Source organism: Equus przewalskii, chromosome 3 (genome assembly GCF_037783145.1).
Source record: "Equus przewalskii isolate Varuska chromosome 3, EquPr2, whole genome shotgun sequence".
NCBI classification, from domain to species: Eukaryota; Metazoa; Chordata; class Mammalia; order Perissodactyla; family Equidae; genus Equus; species Equus przewalskii.
In genome coordinates, this window is record NC_091833.1 from 65265264 (window position 1) to 65284091 (window position 18828).

The 18828-nt window shown below is 34.8% G+C and overlaps 1 pseudogene; it reads left to right on the top strand.

Moving 5' to 3' along the window:
- The first annotated feature begins 2092 nt into the window (after positions 1-2092).
- LOC103565314 (UDP-glucuronosyltransferase 2A3-like) lies at positions 2093-11687 on the top strand (annotated as a pseudogene).
- The last annotated feature ends 7141 nt before the right edge of the window (positions 11688-18828 follow it).

Genomic DNA, 18828 nt, shown 5'->3' on the forward strand with positions numbered 1-18828 from the left:
AATTGTATAACACATTTCAATTCTTCAGAGAAGAAATGTTGAGTGTTAGGGATTTTGGAAGGAAATAGTAATGAGAAGGAAAAGACAGTAATAAATAAATGTGATTAAAAATACGGTATTTATCTAACAGGGACTAAGGCAAGGGGGTACATTTTACTTGGGTTGTAGGAACAGGAGAAAAATCTCTTTAGGAAAGTTGCAAGGTAAATAGCTTTCCAGGAGAGCTCTTTATTTCTATTTATGGAAAATTGTGTTTGAAAATTGAAGTTTGAAATTTCACTTCAAGATTTAGAACATCCTCTTTTTTTTCTAGTCTAGAGATAGCTGCAATCCAATCTCTTTTGAGAATTGTAATTATAGAGGATAATGAATCAACATTTATTAGACATACTGAATGACATATGACATTTTTCATGGCTCCCCAGATAATGTTCCATTCTGTAATATTGTATTTAGCCTTCTAATTCCACTTTTCACACATAAACATGCACATACGTGCATGTGCACACACATACCACACAATGAGTCACAATTTTTCACAAAGTCATCTCATGTAAGTGATATAAGATGGGAAAAACTGTTCTCTTCCACAAAGATTTGTCTAGTAATGTAAAAGTTTGTGAGGTGTGAATATCCATCACGGCTTATAACTCTTCTGTAAAAATTTAGATTTAGTAGGGGGTAGAAAATGTTTATTGAGTGAGTTAATGCAAAAAGAATTACATTGATGTTCATTAATTATTGATGTAGAGGGGTAGATAGATGAGCAGATAGACGAATGATTACCTACTTCATATTCTGAAATATTACTAGCTGCCTAAATTTGAATATCCAAGGGGCATATAAACATTTACATAGCGTTGTTTTATTAATTCAATTGCTGCAGGAAAAAAAAAATCTCAGATAGATCATATTAACTGCTAAATCTGCTGCTAATTTTGTGTATCATATTTTACCTAATTATATTATCAACATTTTGTTCATTTACACGAAAATCACATTTCTTACATCTCTGTACAAAGCCATATATCCTCACTCTTATACATTTTTTTCCCAGTCTTATATTTAATCAGTCATCACAAATTTCAACTGTATTTCTCACATTTACTATTATCAGTCCTTGTTTCAGGCTGCCATGATCCTACATTTAATTTACTAATTCACATTTTCAACCATTTTCTCCTTTTTTTAAACTCTTGTCTTTGTATGCCAGTCTATGTTTCACTGCCAGAGTTGTTTGCTAAAGGAAAATTTTGATCTTTAGATTACTTTTCTTTAAAACTTGAGTAAATAATTTTGCCTGTAAATTAAAATCCAAGCCCATAATATATTAATCAAGACTGCCTAATTTCTCCTATTTCAATCTAACTTTCTTCTACAACCTACTTCCCATGACTTCTCTGTGATTTATAGACACTAAAATGCTTTCCATATATCCATGAACTTTTCTCATTCTTCTATTTATTGTGAAATATGTCCTTTGCCACACTCTGCTTATATCCTACCAAAAATTTCATCTCACTTTGTTTGTTATCTGCCTTGCTAAAACTGTTCCTAATTATTCCATATAGGAGTAATTGTATTTTTTTCTCCAGAATTCTGAACACCTTGTACTATTCATATGACTTTTATCAAAATATTCCCCATGGATATCCAAATGTATTTAAGCAATTTAGTTGCTATTCCACATAGCGAAAATGATGTGGAATATGTATTCACTTAAATCACCTGGAACCTTTGAATATAGGGTGGAATGAGTGTTAGTGTGTGTTTGTGTATATGGGTGTGGGTGTGTCTGTGTGTGAAATATTAACTTAGGGGATTTTTATTTATTATTGCCCTCATTGTCAATCTAGAGAATGAATGCATCTCTATTTCATGTATTTTACTTTTAAGTTCTAGAAGTTTGGAATATTTTTCCCCAGATATTTTTGTATTTCTGTTTTATTCACTCAACAAACGATAAATTTGCTAGCAACTGAAAAGCTTATCTTTAAAAATTAGTGTTTAATTTGTCCTGTGTCTCCATTGCCATTTCACCTTTGTGCTCGGCTGAAACTTCTGCAGAGCAGTGTGTGAGGGAGCTCTCGTCATGGTGTCTGAGAAGTGGGCTCTGGCAGTTGTGCTGCTGTAGCTCTGTTGCACTGGCTGTGGATTCTGTGGGAAAGTTCTTGTGTGGCCCTGTGACATGAGCCATTGGCTTACTGTAAAGACCATTCTGGAGGAACTCACAGAGAGAAGCCATGAGGTAACAGTGTTGACTCATTCATATACTAAACTCATTGACTACAAGAAGCCTTCTGCACTGAACTTTGAGGTATTATTTGCCATATGACAAAGAATCATCTGAGAACTTAAATGATAAATTTCTGGACCTAATTTTGAATGTTTTGCCAAGCATAGCACCTTGGCAATCAGCTATAAAACTGACAGACTACTTCTTTGAAATAACTGGAAGTTTGAAAATCATGTGTGAGTGTGTAGTGTACAATCAGACACTCACGAAGAAGCTCCAGGAAACCAACTCTAGTGTCATGATTATAGATCCTGTGATACCCTGTGGAGAGCCGGTGGCTGAATTGCTTGCAGTCCCTTTTGTCCTCACACTGAGAGACTCTGTAGGAGGCATGAAGGAGAAACACTGTGGGAAACTGCCAGCTCCGTCTTCTTATGCACCTGTTCACATGCTGGGACTAACAGATAGAATGACCTTTCTAGAAAGAGTGAAAAATACAATGCTTTCAGTTTTCTTTGACTTCTGGATCTGGGATTGTGATATCCATTTTTGGGACCAGTTTTATAGTGAAGCATTAGGTAAGAGATTCTGCTTTTCATTTTAAACTTGTTATCAAATGAAACTTAGAAAGATTTAAGTGAAATCTAGGTAAATGAAAGGAAAACATTTTAAAATATCTGTCTTCCATTTAAACTCTACAAGTGATGGCAATGAATTAGTTATCAAAAACTAAGTGGAAATGGGGACAAAAAATATCTTGCCATGGTTACTTTTTCTTTACAGTAGTCAAACCATTTCCCATAAGATACCTTGATACTTGTTAGATTCATGCAAAATAATACAAAACACAAAAAATATTAATCTTCTAGAAGTTCATTTGTTATATTTGGATATTACATATAAGTCCAGTACAATGAGTTTCCATATTAGAGGAAGTTGTAGCTATTCCTGATAAAGAGAGGATAAGGTTTATTATAAGAGTAAGATAACCTACTTGCCTGATACCAGTAGTAAGCTGAAATAACAAAGAAAATGTATTTAATTCACCTGATCTGCTCAAAAAATGTTTGACAATTGGTTGTGATTATTCTCAATCTTATGTCATTGCTCTTGGAACGGGGTGCCCACCATTATCCCTATCATCAATTTTAGATGAAACTTCGGAAACCAGATTCATCATGCTTGGTCACTGAAAAAATTACTAGGTTGTTTTATACTTCTTAGGGGAGTGCTACACAAAAACCTGAAAAAGTAATTAGAAAATTCCAAAAGACTTCGTGTCTTGAGCGGTAAAAGAGTAGATTTTATTTTTATTTTTTACTTTGCTGATATACATTTATTCTACCTATTTTTAATTCCTTGACCTTTCTACTAAAAAGTTTGCTTTGCAATTTCACACACTTGGCTGTGATCTGAATCAGTCGATTTAGATAGTCTTCTACTTGAGCTATCTTTGAGACGTATGCACAGACATGAACTAACAAAGGATCATATTAGACACTAAAAGTATGGTCTGATTTAATTCACTGAATACATTTATTTTTCACAGAACCAATGTTCGAAGGAATCCACTTGAAAATTCCTTTGATTCAGACATGATTTGGCTTTATCTGCTATAATTAATTAATTTCAAAATCAGTATGCATTGCCTGGATGCAGACTACATGCTAAGCTCTATAGATTTAGGTAAAAAAGACAAGAATCTTGTCCTCAAGCCTACTCTCAGAGATAAACTGAAGAGATAGAACTATAATAGGTCACTCCCACACTTTGCTGTAATAGGATTATGAGTAAAGACCACTGGAAAGTCTCCAGCTGACAACAAGAGAATAAAAACATTATCAATGAAGAAGGGGAAAAGGGCATGTTCTATTAAGCAAAAGCCATACTGGCCATGCATTTAGGCAACCCCTAAGAATTCTTTAAAATTACAAACCATTTCACTTGACTCACTGGGTAGCTTAAAATAATAGATGCATTTGATAATAATATCTACTTGGTAGCTGAAGTTTAATAATAAATTAATTATACATATTTTATAGAATTATCCATTCTGATTATAACTCAATTGTATGTGAATGATATAACTAAAGGAAAGGAGGTATTGGTCAATTTTATGTCTGTAATTCCTCGTGTAATATTTCAAAGAAAACACAAAATTATTTACTTTTTGTACTTAAATTCACTTTCTTTCTCTTTCCTTTCATCTCTTCTATACTTGTTATCATGAATCATTGCTTTAAATATATCATTTCTCTAACTGTGTTAAGCTCTATCTTTCTAAAATGAAGCCTAAGCTCATGTAAACAAAATTACTTAGGTAGAAAAAACAATTAAATGAAACAAGAGAATGACTAATTTAAAAAAAATCACTGAGGTTTTTTTAATCAAGGCAGGATGTGATAGGCATTGAACTGTATGACCTCGGACATAATTTCAAACATTAAACATAAAAAACATTTTTTTTGTAAATAGAAATGATTGACTTGACTATTTGCAATTAGCAATTCTTCTGCATAAAAATCCTAAGATTACTTAGGATGTGTCCACTTTAAAACACATCATTTAAAGACAACAATAAAGTAAGTATGTGATAATCATAGTATATACTTGGGTACCTCATGTCCCAAAAAGAGGATCATCATGAGTATGAATTATTCCAGGAGTCCTTACTAATAAAATAATGGCCCATCAATTGAAGTGATGAGACAGAACTTACAAGGATAAGGTGGAATGATACTGATGGATCTTAAAATAACATAATTAATATTGAGATTACAATAAGTTGGGTGGCATGGACATATCCTTGTCTGGAAGACTAGAAACCATTGAGGTGATTTGGTGTAGGTATTGTGGGGCTAATCTGCCATTCAACTGGAGAAAAATGAGTAGTAAATTTATTTGTAGTTTGGAGTTGTGGTTAAATTTTTGATTTATTTTGTGTTGTGAAAATAAATTTACATTTAACTCTTCTTTTTTGTTTTCATTCATTCTTTCATTTTTACTTCTTTCTTTCTATTAATCCACGTTATTGCATTAACGCCCCTTTTCATTTCACAGCTAGAAGCCATATTATTCTAGAGGATCTAAACTCATTTTTCACTTGTAGTTTATCAGTAAATTTGTGTTGCAATTTTCCCATTTAACTTATAGGCTAATTCCCTCCACCCAACCGTTTTGTTTTCTCTAGGAAGACCCACTACATTATGTGAAACTCTGGGTAAAGCTGAAATTTGGCTAATTCAAACGTATTGGGATTTTGAGTTTCCTCTTCCATACTTACCTAATTTTGAATTTGTTGGAGGATTGCACGCAAACCCACCAAACCTTTATCGTGTGGATAATAATTGAAGTGACTAAAACCATAAAAGTCACTAAGAAGACTGCTATAGTCTTCCTTACAAGCATGATGGAGTCATGAACAGGACATTCATCATGATGGTAGAGAGATAAAAATGCTTTCAGGAAACACTTTGGGGTGAGTTTAACAGCATTTAGTGATTGAGAGAAAGTAAGAGTTGGGGGAAGAGAAAAAATTAAGGAAGACTCCTGGATTTCCATTTTAAATATTTATTTGATAGTGATAGCTTCTATTCTCTAGACAACCTACCATGCCAAATTTTTTTTTATCCTTACATTCTCGTTTTTACACACACACACACACACTCACACATATACAATAATAAGTCATGTAATTTCACAAAATCATCTTAGATAAAATGATGAGAGAAGGGGGAAATTATCCGCTTCTAAATTCAACTTACCTGTTCATCAATTTACTATAAGAAGTTTATATGGTATGAATAACAATCATAGCTTATGGCTGTTATGTAAGAATTATTCTAGTCACTGGATACACAGATTAAAAAGCAATTAGAGGTTCTCCAATCAAGAACCCAATGAATTTAGTATATATGTATATATGTGTGTATATATATATATATGGTTCTGTATATATGCTATACATACATTCACAGATATATGAACACATATATACACATATATAAATACATAGGTACACACATATTTACATACATACATACATACATACATACATAAATTTTATTCAAACTCCTTATGTCTGGGGAGATAAACCAAAATAAGACAATATTTTCTGAGGCGTGGGAGACATTCTTCTTACATTAATGAAGCTGAAAATACAAGTTTACTTTCAACTTTGACATCGTCTCTTCTCTGATCATTTAACAACATTTAGTTGGAGAATATGGTGATTCTAGAGGTGCCACAAAAGGTCTCACAACAAATACATGGCACATGTCTAGAGGATGTCATTCTCATACAATATGATGTGACTAAGCCCAAACCCAGCGTTTACCACGGCCAAGGTGCACAATGGTAAATGGTGAGGCAGGGGATTTAATTTACAGAGGAAACTACATACCAATTCTGTGCTAGGGCTCAAGTTAAGAACATGCAGATAGCATTTGCTGAGGTGGGACTTTTATACATCAGCATGACAGATAATCACTGTCTCTCATAAGTAATTTATAGTGATAGTTTAAATGTTATCTCCTTTTACACTACATTACTATATATCACAATTCTAACAGATATCTTCTTAGCCCTATTAATAAGGGAAGACCTAAACATGAGAAAATTACCATGGAAGCCATATCTAAAAGAAAAGGTAGATCAACACAGTAATGATTTGCTAGATGTAAACTGTCATAATAATAATTTCAGAAGCATAAATCAGACCCACTTTGAGACTTTCTTTCGAGAAATCCTTTGATGAGTTTGCAAGCCACTCAGTTTTTAACAAAATTAAACCTGGTAGGAAACCATGTCCATCAGCCATGGAAAACATTGTATTCTTATCACCTTATCTTTTTGTATAATGTTTTGTTCCATGACTATTTAGAAATCAATGATTATGTATTTAAGCCATATGTTTTAGACACATACTTACTCCTAAAAAGACTAGATGGTTCTAGGTGTCAAAAGATAAAAACGGTCTAGCCATGCCTCCTACAATTCCTATGAATCTTCATTTTAGTAGTGTAAGCAAGCTTTATTTTATTTCCCATGATGCTGCACCTTTGTAACAGAGGGATTTTTTCTCTGCAGGAAATGGAAGAATTTGTCCAAAACTCGGATGGTATTGTAGTGTTTTCTTTGGGTACAATAATCCAAAATCTCACAGAAGAAAAGACCAATCTTATTGCCTCAGCCCTTGCCCAGATTCCACAGGAAGTAAGCCCAGTAACTTTTCTTATTTGTAGAAGATACATTCTAAGACTCCCAGCGGATGCCTGAAACCGCAGATAGTATCGAACACAATATATACTGTTTTTGCCAATACACATACATACCGATTTATGTCTATCTGGTAGAAAGCTACTACAGTAGTCCTCTCTTATCCTCAATTTCACTTTCTGCTACTTCAGTTACCTGCAATCAACTGCCATCCAAACATATTAAATAAAAAATTCCAGAAATAAACAATTTATAAGTTTTAAATTGTTGTTGTTCTTGGTACCCTGGTGAAATCTCACACCTTCCTGCTCTGTCCAGCCCTGGATGTGAGTTTCCCCTTTGTCCATCTTATGCATGCTCTGTGCCCTACCCACCTGTTAGTCACTCAGTAGCCCTCTTAATTATCAGATTGACTGTCACAGTATTGAAGTACTTGTGTTCAAGTAACCATTATTTTACTTAATAAGGGCTCCAAAGAGCAAGAGTAGAGATGCTGGCAATTCAGATCTGCCAAAGAGGAGCCATAAAGTGCTTCATTTAAATGAAAAGGTGAAAATTCTCAGCTTAATAAGGAAAGAAAAAAAAAATTGACATCATCTGCTCCTGACATCCAACCATCAACATCATCAGACTCAACGATTCTCCTTTTGACATATCATCAGAAAGTCAGTAGTAGCCTAATGCTCCCGTCACAATGCTCACATCTTTCATCTCACTTCATCTCATCACATAGGCATTGTATCATGTCACATCATCACAAGAAGGGTGAGTGCTTTACAATAAGATTTTGAGAGAGAGAGACCACATTCACATAACTTTTATCAAAGTATATTGCTGTAATTCTATTTTGTTATTAATTATTATTGTTAATCTCTTACAGTGCCTAATTTATAAATTAAACTTTATCATATGTATGTATGTATAGGAAAAAACATACTAAATATAGGGTTCAGTATTGTCCTCAGTTTCAGACATCCACAAGGAGTCTTAGAATGTACCCCTCATGGATAAGGGGGTACTACTTTAAGTGGCTAATAGGTGGGTAGCATATGCAGTATGGAGACCCTGAACAAAGTGATGATTCACAATCCAGGCAGGATGGAGCAGGATGAAGTGAGATTTTATCATGCTACTTAAAACAGCATGCAATTTAAAACTTACGATTTATTTATCTCTGGAATTTTCCATTTAATAATTTCAGACTGCAGTTGACTTTGGGTAACTGAAACTTCAGAAAGTGAAACCATGGATGGGGCGCATGGGGGGACTACTATACAACCTTTGATCTTGTAGGCAGTTATTTTCCAATTGTCTTTCCATTAGAAAGCTGAATCTCATTTTATGCTTAACATAACAGGCACCAGTATTAAACAAAAACTTGTAAAACGTTACAATCGTGTGTTTAGGCACATTTGATCATTTGCCTACTGGGCATTACCATTACTATGGAAACACACCTTTTTGGAATCATTTGTTTTTAATGAAATAGAGATGAAAACATTAAGCCCTTTGCTCATATTTTAGTTTTTGAAATCTTAAGGCCTATGCTGATTATTTTCGATGTAGTTCTTAAGCATATTCACTCCAAGGACCAGGAAAAAGGAGAACTGAAATAAAAAAAGATAGAGATGGATCATGCTAAAGAATGCCCTCCACATTTTTGGTTGAATTAGGACTCGATGCATTATAGTTGAGCATAGAATTACAAGCCTTGATTCATTTAGTCTTTCTAATTAATTAGAATTTTATAGAATTAAAAGATAATTGGAATTTTAATGTGATAGTCTGGCAATTTTCATGACCTAATTTATGACATTTAATTAATTTTAATTTTATCACCACAATTATAGATTTTGTATACAAATTTTAGTGATTTTATTTATTGCTATTTATAAAATACCCAAGAGCTCTTTTTATATTGGTTAAATTCCATGCAGGCAAATATGCTAACTACAAAAACAAAACCAAATAAGATACTTCATTGAATAATGGCCTATAAGAAACACATTATCTCATTCTTACTTTAAAAAAAAAGGAACAGTAGTAAAAGAAAGAAGTTGAGGAAAGAAAGAAGGATGTAGGAAGAAAAGGAGAAAGAAAAGATAAGCAATTATCCAAAGACAAGTAGATAAAATATAAAGCAAATTACATTGTTGAGAAAAACTAATTTTAAGATAGGGCTAGGATGATCAGTGACTTAAATTTATACAGAAATCATGGGTCCATAACAATTTTTAACTCTGACACTCTGATTGATTAGACTAGTACTGCTTTATTTTCTGATTCTTCACCTGTAATCTCACTTCTAGAAGCTTGTAAGTGATAATAGTCAAAATGATAATAGTAAACCTCATAGACAACTAGCACAAGCCCATTTAGAAAGGTGTTTGTAAATAGTCCTACTATTTCTTTCAATGTTTACAAAGTACACCTATGTACTCCCCTTTCAACTATCACCTACAGTAAGGTGAATTCATGATTTATAAATAACTCTACAACCTTAAAATGTTATTATCCTATGGTTTTACTTGTGAAATATATGTACCATCTTGCACAGGTTTTATGGAAATACAAAGGAAAGAAACCAGCCACATTAGGAGCCAATACTCATCTCTAGGATTGGATACCCCAGAATGATCTTCTTGGTAAGACTACGGGGAAGAAAAGCTGTATATTTGGGTTATGGACAAGTGGAATAATTGTTTAACAACTAATAAATACAACAAATATTTAATAATTGTAAATGTTTCTCATTTAACCTTCAATTTTAAAATATATAACTAAAGATTTGACCATTAATTTTATAGATGCATACTTGTTATGATTCAGATAAGAGTTTAAGGCAACACAGGAGGAATTAATGCCTCCTTTTCTGAGATAGCAATTTTCTATGGTGGAAATACCCGATGTGGTCAGCTTTGAGGAAGATTAGCCCTGAGCTAACATCTGCCAACAATCCTCCTCTTTTTGCTGAGGAAGATTGGCCCTAAGCTAACATCCATGCCCATATTCCTCTATTCTTTTTATATGTGGATGCCTGCCACAGCATGGCTTGGTAAGTGGTGCGTAGGTCCCCACCTGGGATCCAAACAAGCCAACCCCAGACCACCGAAGCAGAACATGTGAATTTAACCACTGCACCACCTGGCTGGCCCCGAAAATACTGCCTTCTTCAGTGACTTATCTCAAAGATTTTCTCCTTCTGCCTCTGAAATTCTGTTACAATATTATAATGAAATTTTTACCCTACTTCTCATTCTATCCCCAAACTAGGTCATCCCCAAAACAAAGCTTTTCTCACTCATGGTGGAATAAATGGAATCTATGAAGCTATTTATCATGGAGTCCCTATGGTAGGGATTGCCATGGTTGGTGATCAGGATGACAATATCATTCACATGAAAGCCAAAGGAGTAGCTGTAGAGTTGAACATGAACACGATGACAAGTGCAGATTTGCTCAGCGCTTTGAGAACAGTCATTAATGATCCTTTGTAAGTACTACTGCTTTCTAAAGGATTACCACTGGTTGTGTTATGCACCATATGAGAAAAATGTTAGAGTTCATGCTTATGGACCTTTTAATAGATCTTTTCCCACAGTCCTGAGTCATTCACCATCTTGGTGCTGGACATCTCCTCGAAACTGTAGTTCACACAGAGTCAAACTTCCTTCTAGGAAAAATTAGACTTGAATTAACAACTAGTTAATTCCAATTTTTTATTTGTCTGTATTTAACCACATTCTGCTAAAAAAATATATTTTTTCAATCTCCCTACTGTGCCTGTTAAAATCCTATGGAGAGAACAAAGTTCTTATAATAATAATTTCTATGGCTCTTAGATTAATTTTTATAATATGTATCACATAATGAGCTTTTACAGAAACAAAATTTCATTAATTTTTCTTTGTATTTACTATCCAGTTGTAAGGAGAATGCTATGAAGTTATCAAGGATTCACCATGATCAGCCTGTAAAGCCCCTGGATTGAGCAGTCTTCTGGATCGAGTTTGTCATGTGCCATAAAGGAGCCAAACACCTGTGGCCAGCCTCCCACGACCTCACCTGGTTTCAGTACCACCACTCTTTGGATGTGATTGGGTTCCTGCTGGCCTGTGTAGCAACTGCTGTATTCTTGGTCGCAAGATGTTTTTTGTTTTCTTGTCAAAAACTAGGTAAAGCAGGAAAGAAGGTAAAGAGGGAACAGATCTTTCCAAGTTTAGCAAAGGCCTGAGAGGACGATTCCATTCATTCTAGCCACAAAGAGCTTAGTGAGAACACAGCACTCCCTTACATTTTCAGATTTTCCTTTCTTTTACCTCAGCCTTCAGAGAAAGCCTAGAATTCAACAAGATCATTAACTAGTGAGCATGTCCCATTCTTCCTTTTTCTAGTCCCAGATGTCTTTACCCTCTTTCTCTTTGCCTACTTTCTGACACAGGGACACTAGTAACTCTAAAAGTTCTATTCATGATATCATTATTTTCATTTTATAACCTTAAGTGTTGACTCACAACATGCTGATTCACAGTACATTGATTGCTGGAAAGAATAAAATATGAACTAAATTTCATGGATATAGGGTGCTCAGAATAGTATAATTCACAAGTTGCAATGGACCATATGAATCTTTGGAGCTTAACTTGCTATGAAAAATATAATTTCCTTTTTTAATAAAAATAAACCTCTTTACTTACCCAATGTTATTGGGATTAGGACAAAAATTGAAAATGATGGTAATGGGACATCATACTTGGGAAAGTGTACAAAATTTCCATAGAGCTCCATATTACTCTAAGTGCCATAACAAGATACTGCAGACTCAGTGGCATAAACAAGAGAAACTTATTTTTTCACAAATCTAGAGACCAGAAGTCCAAGATCAAGGTGCCAGCAGGGTTGGTTTTTGGTGAGGCCTCCCTTCCTGACTTGTGTATGGAGACTGTTGCCCTTTGTCCTCACCTGGTCTTTCCTCTGTGTGCTCATGGACAGAAAAAGATATCTAGTATTTCTTCCTCTACTTATAAGGGCATCAATCTTGTGGGATTAGAGTCTCACCCTCATGACCTAATTTAACCTTAATTTCCTTATTAAAGGCCCTGTCTCTAAATGGAGTCATACTGGGGGTTAGGGCTGGAATCAACATATAAATTGTGGGTGGACACAATTCAGTCCCTAACAAGCTCTACCAGACAACTGTGGCCTGTTTCTGCCTTTAATCAACAAATATTTCTTGTGTGTCCTTTATTTATAAGGGACAATTCTGAGCATTGACTTAAAAGAATAAAGAGAATCAATGGAATGATTTCTTTCTATTAGTAAGTGAAGATATAGCAATGTTCTAAAGGTAAACAGATTATTTTAAGAGGAATAAATGTAAGAAATATAGAAAAAATATTTCCTAACTTTAATGAGATTTTTGAAAGACCAGTGCAATCGATAACCTTAAAGTTCAATGTCAATTCATTGTATTTAAAAATCACCAGTATTTATAACCTAATAATTCTATATAATCAAAGAAATAGTTTCCTACAGCAAAAGAGAAATATTTACTCTATAATTAAGATCATTATAATTTTTACAGTCGCCATTTTCTACAAGTTTTAATTCATCAATTAATTGTTATTTAAGAATACAGGATATTAGAAGACTGTCTCATCAAGATATGGTATATTAAATATTTATCAATGCAGTGCTCTAGTGAAAGATTACTATTCGTATTTTAATCAGACTTGATTTAGGCTTGTAGTACCCTCTGTTTTTTCCACCAAATTAACTATCTGCCATTGAAGGTACTTAAGAACTCCTTTTGCTATGTACTGAGTTTTATATGCCTATTAGAAGTCCAAGAAGATAGATCAAGTCTAGAATTCAGGGAGGCACTCTGGTCCAGAAATCTAAAATTGCATATCCATAATATATAGCCTTGATACATTCCTCCATGGGACTGGAAGAAATCATATGTTTAGAGAAATTAAGAAGGTCTGTACATCGATTATGATCCCAACAGAAAACAGTATTTACTTAAGACAATTCAACTCTAGAGACTTTAGATTTGACAACTTCCAGAAATTCTGGCATAGCCAAGGTTATAAACAAGGAATTATCAGTGTACAGAAGAAACTCTCTATTAACCATAGTGTGGAAAGGACAAGAGAAATATTATACCCCAGGAAATATAGAGCGTGGTTGCAGGGTCGCATCGCCGACCTGGTGTTGTAGAGGGACACAGTTACTACAGTGAGATGAGGCCAAAGCAGAGAAGGAGTAGGTAAGATAATACCTGATTACTTTCCTCCTGCCATGATTATCTGTAGGTCTCACCTTTGGCTCAATCTCATCAAACTCAGCTGGTAAAACTCCTGGGCGATGCAAACTGCATTAGTCAGAGTCCTTGGAGAATAGACTAGGGTAAAAAAGGCTGAGAATGGACTTCCCTTAGCAGTCATTCTTATAGTTGTTCAGATAAGGAAACTCTCATCTCTAACAAAGCAGAGACTGGGCACCATTAGCCTCATTACTTTGGCACAGCCTTGACAGTACCAGCTCCTAGAGTTGCTCAGCAGATTGAAGCTTATAATTTAACATTTTTTTTTGTCCATAAAATTCCATTTGCCCTCTATCCTGGGCAGCTCCTCCATTGCTCAATGTTTGCCAATTAGCGGTATGATCCAAAAGTTTATTCACTCAGGATCAACGGGATGATCTGTTTTTACTGGTTTATTATACCTTTACGATGACTTTTATGATTGGACATCAGAGTATTAAAAAGGAGCCCTACTAATCTGTATCACCATTCATTCAATTTCTACTAGAGCTCAGTAAAAACCCAAGAGCTGTTTCCCAAATGTAGAAGGGCAGTCAGGAGAATACGGCATGGTTTTGCTCCAAAATCCTACAATTCCCTTTTTAAGGTTTGTCAGAGATTTAGCATTTCTATTTGCCACAGATACAGTATATAAAATCATATTTTCTGAATCATAAGGATTGTCACAGAATAGTTTCTAATGCAGCCTGGATACATAGTAGAGAGCACTCATGCCCTAGATGCACTAAAAATTGGTAATTTACAGGTTACTTCTTAAATAGGTTATGGTCACATACACATATGTGGAATTGATGCTCCCAATATTCAAGAAGAGCCTAGTAAGCTTTGAACCCTCTTTTAACATGACGGTCAGTTCAATGTTAATCACGCTGAAGTGATTATTCCAACTCAGAATAACTCAGTTTCCCTGTGGATAATAAAATTCTCTCCAAATGATTCCAGTAAGGAGATTTTAACAAAGAGAATACTTACAAAATGTGTGGATAGTGAAGGGAACAACAAAAATGATGAGGCATATAGAGACTAACACCAGTGAAAGACACAAAAGGTGCCTGGTAATTCCTAAATAAATTAGTGAATAAGTAAAGAATACTCACGTTTACTAGACCAACAAAGGCTGCCATAAAAGAAAAAAAAAAGGCAACAAAACACTGAGTAAAGCAAATAGAAGGTGGGCGAAAAACCTGGAGGGTATGCTAAACCAGGAACCAAGTAAGAAATTCAGTGGAGGAAGGAAAATAGTATTAAATTCTAGGTCATGTAAGCAAAACAACTGATACATTTTTATCTGAATTAAGATTTTATTGCTAAACCTGGTATGAGCTATTTCAGTGAAATAATGAGGGCAGAGACTAGATTATAAAATGCGACACATGAACTAAGACAAAATCTGTAGACAATTCTCCAAAAGTAGCGTTCAGGTTAGGAAGTAAACAGTTTGATGGTGAATGGGCAAGGGAGTTAACACAGAGCCTGAAGAAGACATGGCATCAAGATCCATATATTAAGTATCAGCCATTCTGTTACTCATTGTCTAAATTAAATGTCAACTATCTGTGTCTTTAAAACCTACTTACAGTTTAATTAAATTGGTGCAAAATAAATAAATTTTAAAAGATTCCTTCCAAAATATTTATACTATGAAAAGAGTGGCATCCCTTGGTTCCATGTCATTAACTAGTGCAAATTAATTTAGTCACACTCTGTTTCTACATTCACCAGGTCCTTATTTTGTTAATCTTATCTAGTCCAATGATGTCATCTATTGGCCTGTTCAGGAACCAGTTTATTTAATGTCTCTTTCTCAGAAACAGTTTTCTGTGATAAAGTGGAGGTAAGAAGCCAATATTGTTAATGTCTTGCTCCCTACTTTGCCCTTATATTCCACTGTATGTCTTGTATCCACCTCAAAAATCTTCTTCATGAATGGCCATCTTCTCTTTAACATCTATTTTTATTTTCCCCCATTTCTGCTTTCTGCAAAAGAAAATAACTTATGATTTAACATCATTATTTGTTTTTCTATTTAACTAACAAATATACTACTAATACTGCATTAGTGATATAACAATATCTTCCATTTCCTATGCACAGCAATTTACCAAGAATCGTATTACATGATTTTCATACACTAACTTGTACTTATCAGCAATTCCACATGGTGGGGGTCATTATTGCCTTGTGAAGATGACATTAGTAGACTCAAATGTCCTTGGAACACGCTATTCTAGGCCTTCGCATTCCAGCAACTCATCTTAATCTTCACTGTAGAATGCTTCCACCAGAGGATACAATAATGGTTCCATTGAATTGAAAGATAAAGCCACCTTTTAGCTGTTTAGGGCTTTTTATGCCACTGAAACAATAGACAAAAAAGAAAAAAAAATCAGTTAATCTATGTCAATATACTGTATGGATGATTCATTCTGATTACTAAGGCAAAGCTTAGTTGTTGCTCCAGAGTGGAGGTAAGTAGGACTATGTCTGGAACCCAGGGGATTCTCTGGAATGCCTCTTTTACTTCCATGCAAATTTAAATGTTAATGGAACACCAACAGCTACCAGAAAAAGTCAGGATGATTAAAGACTCAGACCTTTTAGGAAGGAAGATATGGGTTACTTCCCCAGATAAAGAACCCAGAGAAGTTTCTGGTTGAAGGCAAGGGAAAATATTAGATGGAAACTAAAGAAGGAAGCCACACATATCAACAATGACATCATGACCAATTTACAGAAATGAGGACTGTAGTAGCTTTGATATTTTTTCTTTGCTTGTCACATGCATGTGTTCTTCATATACGTGATTTCTAGTCTCTCCTTTGCATTTTATTTCATATACAAGTTGTTAGAGGGTAACTCACAATTTAATCTTTGGATAACAGAATAATTTCAATACCGTGACTGAATTGAAGTGTTTTTTTAAATACTTATTTTGGGAAAATTAAACATATACAAAGGCAATTATGCATGTACATTTGAATGTGAAATTTAAGTGGAGAAGCCAGTGTACAGAATAAATAGAGCAGGATTGAAGTAAGAATAGTATTAAATGCTGAATAAATCTAATTTTATAAAACCATTACCTCTAATGATTAATTATCTTGGTCACACACCTCCACTCTCCAATCAGATGGCCCAGCATGTGAAAAGTTCTCTGATTTTGGGCAACATACACAGTGTATAACAATTATCAATAATTGCTGTTGAAGATTTTAAAATAAACACATTATCATTCTAATACAAAATTATAAATTTTGGTAAGTATTCTAAAAGCTAATAACAAAAAACTCTGAAAAATAATAACCAAGAGTAGCAACAAATGATGAAAAAACAGAAACAAAAGAAGATGCCAAGCTTACCAGTCTAAATGGGAAGGTGGAAGAAAGAGTTTTAAAGTTCACATCTCCCAGAGGAAGCATTGCCCTATCAGTGGAAAAGCCAAAGAGAAGTGTTTGTAGGGTTCACCAATGTGCTGTGTGCCGCTTCACCACAGAAGATCTCCTGCAGTTCTATGAGTACATCCTGCCGCACAAATCTGATGGTTCTTCCTGCCAGAGCCCAAATGTGGCCTCTGTCTGTTATATGTCCCAAGCCTCTCTGTCCAGATACCTCTTCAGTGTACACAAGCAGAAGGAAGGGACCTCAGCCAGTGCCCAAGCAGAAGGGGTCTGGGGAAGATAAAAAGCAGCAGAACAAACCCAGGCACAAGGACAGCTCATCTGATGATGTGTCAAACAGAAAAGGCAAAGTGTGCACAAAAACTTTTGTAACTGCATTGCCTTAAATACTCACATGTGGACACATGGCATGGCCTTCATTAAATACAAAAGGATGAGTTCAGCTGGGAATTAGCTACAGATGGCCATAAGCAAAATCTCTGTCCACATTGGAATGAAAAAGGCATTTTTATCACAAAACATATGCAGCATAATAGAGTTAATAGCACTGTCTAGGCTATTGCAATATATGCTCTTTCAATGTACCTTCTTCATCTCATCTAAATTCTTGATGAGTGTTAAAACAAGATTTGAGTTTAAAAAGTTGTCATATATTTAAATGAATAACTTTTTATAGTCTTTGTTACGTTTATATCAGTATTTAGTGGAAAATATTTTGAGTTTTTTAGGGTTAGTTAATTTATTCTTTTACTATTTCTTTACAACACAGTTTTTAATAACAGGAGCAGTTCCTAAATTGAAATAAAACATTTTGTATGTTATGAATATTAATGAGTTAACTAATTCTAGGTTAAGATAATGCCTTTTTTAGTGTTTTTAAATTTTAGATTTTACTACTAAATTACAGGTGATTGTGGGTCTCAAAAATACTAGGAACTTTTAATTATCTTAGAACTATGCTCAGTGCGCCTGCTTCAAGTAAGTGCTTGCACATTTGAGATACAACTGCCATGATGGGTTCATCACAGTGACTTTCAAGCCACGTCAAACAGTGTTTAAAGCAGACTTGCCAGTAGTTCCTTTCCCGGTGATGGATTAAAAACTCAGGCCAAGAATCTAGCAAGGAATGTAGATTCCCTTAATCTAATTTCTGGGAATGGGGAAGAATGGTATTATAAACGAAAAATGAGGATTGGTTGTTTTCTGGGCGAATTTGCAAGGCTGGTTTAAAGGGCACAAGGAGGGGCTGGCCCCGTGGCCGAGTGGTTAAGTTCACGCGCTCCGCTGCAAGCGGCCCAGTGTTTCGTTGGTTCGAATCCTGGGTGCGGACATGGCACTGCTCATCAGACCACGCTGAGGCAGTGTCCCACATGCCACAACTAGAAGAACCCACAACGAAGAATACACAACTATGTACCGGGGGGCTTTGGGGAGAAAAAGGAAAAAATAAAATCTTTAAAGGGCACAAGGAGATAAAGTTATGAAAGGGCTGGGACTACTGTAAAAGCTACAAATGTGTAGTTAGATTGATAAATTTATGTAGGCAGGTTTTTGTCATGTAACTTACTTAAAATTACAGGAACCAATAAATGATATCAAGTATTGCTCTGACACTCGACAGTAAAACAAGGTACTGCTGACTTAACCAT